Here is a 4,205-nt window from a genome sequence, read left to right as displayed (position 1 = left end):
CGGTTTTTACATTCCCTCTATCAGTGATACCTTATGAGAAGTGTCCTTTTCTGTGTGACTTATTTCACTTAGAATCGTCGTACCTAAATCCACTCATCATGCTGCTACTAACCTTATGACATTGATTTCCTGGCTGAGTGATATTCCATTGTACATAAGGACCACAACTTCTTTATCCATTTTTCTCTTTCCTGGGATATTTAAGGTGGAATGAAGTGGAGGTCCTGGTCAACAGAGCAGCCCTAAACTTTGGGGTGCTTGTGTCTTGCTGATTTTTAATTTTCCCAATTTATACCCCCATGAGTGGAAGTGCCCTATGCTCTCTAAGCTGTGTTTTTCAGATGTTTCAGGACTCACCGGACACTTCTCCAGAGTGGCTCTTGGCAATTTACATCCCGCCCATCAGTGTAGCAAGGCTCCCATTTCTCCATGGCCTGTCCTGCATTTCTGGTTTTGACACTTTTTTCAGCATGGCCCTTTTGACCGATGGGAAGTGAGACTTCTTTGTAGCGCTGATTTGCCTTTCCAGGTTGCTTGGTTGGCCAAAAATAGCGTATGCGTTTTTTGTTGAATATATTCAGGAAAAAACGCATACGCCCTTTTTGGCCAAGGGCATCATTGTCAACGTTTTGCCGCTTTTCATGTGCTTTAAAGGCGATTCGTATCTACCTCCTGAAATCTGTTTCCTGCAATTCTTCCTTGATTTCAAATCCTCTTCTTAGCCTTCCCTCAATATATTTGTGGACGAGAGTTATCATTTATAACTCTGCAGGTTTGTGAATTGCAGTGCCTTGAACCTCCATTTTACAACTCGTTTTTATGGGAACTGGCCGCAAAATCGCAGAATGGCTTCAGACCCTGTTCTGGTTCCGGGGGGCAGGCTGAGCCTGTGGTTAATTCTTCTTTCTGATGGGAAAATAGAGTGACCTGTGCCTGTCCCAACACCAAGAGCTAGTCTCTCGTTGGTTCCACTTCTTCCCGTTTATCCTCAGGACAAATTGCAACCTGTATGGAACAGGAGGTTAAAGGTGCTGATGCTCCAAGTAGGGAGCTTGCTAGTAAAGAGGCTGGAATGGCGAACCCGGGCACAAGGAGATGAGAAATGAGGTGCGTTTTAGAAACCTTTCCCCATCACACGGTGTACCATCTTCTGGGTTTCTCATGCATGTTTTTGATGTAGGAAGATGCCCTTGAACCTGGAGATTTGGGACCCATGCGATGGGTACCACGCAGTATTCCTTTAAAGGGTCTGCGTTTGCTCACCCAACCTCACCAAACCTCTCAGCCCCAAGAGTGTCCACCCTTATGTCTCATCCAGCTGTGCGTCTAGATATGGTCAATCCAGGTTGCATCACAGCCCCTGAACGCATTGTGTAAGAATTTCTCTCTCTTTCACTGTCTTTGTTTCATGGGTGTTTCAAAGTAATTTATTTTTATAATGGGGTTTAGCTGCTTTTCACTGCTGTGTTTATGCCGCTTTACACCCACTTGACACACTAACAGAGAGATATCAATACATAGGTTTTACGATTATTATTAGTCAGATATATTCTTGTGCGGTGAATAGGGCGTGTTGAGTCCAGTTCTCTGAGCAAGGAGTAGGTCTTGTCTATTACATATTGGGTTTATGGAACGGTATCTGAGCTAATTTGATACCCTTGTTTTATGTATCACCCCACCTCACCTTTCCCGTTAAGCAGCCATAGTGTGTTTTCTGCATGTGTGACTCTGTTCTGTTTTGTAATTCAGTTCAAGTGTAACGGTTTTTACATTCCCTCTATCAGTGATACCTTATGAGAAGTGTCCTTTTCTGTGTGACTTATTTCACTTAGAATCGTCGTACCTAAATCCACTCATCATGCTGCTACTAACCTTACGACATTGATTTCATGGCTGAGTGATATTCCATTGTACATAAGGACCACAACTTCTTTATCCATTTTTCTCTTTCCTGGGATATTTAAGGTGGAATGAAGTGGAGGTCCTGGTCAACAGAGCAGCCCTAAACTTTGGGGTGCTTGTGTCTTGCTGATTTTTAATTTTCCCAATTTATACCCCCATGAGTGGAAGTGCCCTATGCTCTCTAAGCTGTGTTTTTCAGATGTTTCAGGACTCACCGGACACTTCTCCGGAGTGGCTCTTGGCAATTTACATCCCGCCCATCAGTGTAGCAAGGCTCCCATTTCTCCATGGCCTGTCCTGCATTTCTGGTTTTGACACTTTTTTCAGCATGGCCCTTTTGACCGATGGGAAGCGAGACTTCTTTGTAGCGCTGATTTGCCTTTCCAGGTTGCTTGGTTGGCCAAAAAGGGCGTATGCGTTTTTTCCTGAATATATTCAGGAGAAAACGCATATGCCCTTTTTGGCCAAGGGCATCATTGTCAACGTTTTGCCGCTTTTCATGTGCTTTAAAGGCGATTCGTATCTACCTCCTGAAATCTGTTTCCTGCAATTCTGACTTGATTTCAAATCCTCTTCTTTGCCTTCCCTCAATATATTTGTGGACGAGAGTTATCATTTATAACTCTGCAGGTTTGTGAATTGCAGTGCCCTGAACCTCCATTTTACAACTCGTTTTTATGGGAGCTGGCCGCAAAATCGCAGAATGGCTTCAAGCCCTGTTCTGGTTCCGGGGGGCAGGCTGAGCCTGTGGTTAATTCTTCTTTCTGATGGGAAAATAGAGTGACCTGTGCCTGTACCAACACCAAGAGCTAGTCTCTCGTTGGTTCCACGTCTTCCCGTTTATCCTCAGGACAAATTGCAACCTGTATGGAAAAGGAGGTTAAAGGTGCTGATGCTCCAAGTAGGGAGCTTGCTAGTAAAGCGGCTGGAATGGCGAACCCGGGCACAAGGAGATGGGAAATGAGGTGCGTTTTAGAAACCTTTCCCCATCACACGGTGTACCATCTTCTGGGTTTCTCATGCATGTTTTTGATGTAGGAAGATGCCCTTGAACCTGGAGATTTGGGACCCATGCGATGGGTACCACGCAGTATTACTTTAAAGGGTCTGCGTTTGCTCACCCAACCTCACCAAACCTCTCAGCCCCAAGAGTGTCCACCCTTATGTCTCATCCAGCTGTGCATCTAGATATGGTCAATCCAGGTTGCATCATAGCCCCTGAACGCATTGTGTAATAATTTCTCTCTCTTTCACTGTCTTTGTTTCATGGGTGTTTCAAAGTAATTTATTTTTATAATGGGGTTTAGCTGCTTTTCACTGCTGTGTTTATGCCGCTTTACACCCACTTGACACACTAACAGAGAGATATCAATACATAGGTTTTACGATTATTATTAGTCAGATATATTCTTGTGCGGTGAATAGGGCGTGTTGAGTCCAGTTCTCTGAGCAAGGAGTAGGTCTTGTCTATTACATATTGGGTTTATGGAACGGTATCTGAGCTAATTTGATACCCTTGTTTTATGTATCACCCCACCTCACCTTTCCCGTTAAGCAGCCACAGTGTGTTTTCTGCATGTGTGACTCTGTTCTGTTTTGTAATTCAGTTCAAGTGTAACGGTTTTTACATTCCCTCTATAAGTGATACCTTATGAGAAGTGTCCTTTTCTGTGTGACTTATTTCACTTAGAATCGTCGTACCTAAATCCACTCATCATGCTGCTACTAACCTTACGACATTGATTTCATGGCTGAGTGATATTCCATTGTACATAAGGACCACAACTTCTTTATCCATTTTTCTCTTTCCTGGGATATTTAAGGTGGAATGAAGTGGAGGTCCTGGTCAACAGAGCAGCCCTAAACTTTGGGGTGCTTGTGTCTTGCTGATTTTTAATTTTCCCAATTTATACCCCCATGAGTGGAAGTGCCCTATGCTCTCTAAGCTGTGTTTTTCAGATGTTTCAGGACTCACCGGACACTTCTCCGGAGTGGCTCTTGGCAATTTACATCCCGCCCATCAGTGTAGCAAGGCTCCCATTTCTCCATGGCCTGTCCTGCATTTCTGGTTTTGACACTTTTTTCAGCATGGCCCTTTTGACCGATGGGAAGCGAGACTTCTTTGTAGCGCTGATTTGCCTTTCCAGGTTGCTTGGTTGGCCAAAAAGGGCGTATGCGTTTTTTCCTGAATATATTCAGGAGAAAACGCATATGCCCTTTTTGGCCAAGGGCATCATTGTCAACGTTTTGCCGCTTTTCATGTGCTTTAAAGGCGATTCGTATCTACCTCCTGAAATCTGTTT

Source organism: Balaenoptera borealis, assembly GCF_965194805.1.
Source record: "Balaenoptera borealis genome assembly, contig: HAP1_SCAFFOLD_297, whole genome shotgun sequence".
Taxonomy (NCBI): Eukaryota; Metazoa; Chordata; class Mammalia; order Artiodactyla; family Balaenopteridae; genus Balaenoptera; species Balaenoptera borealis.
The sequence above is the reverse complement of the archived record's forward strand: the minus strand, read 5'-3'. Positions refer to the sequence as shown.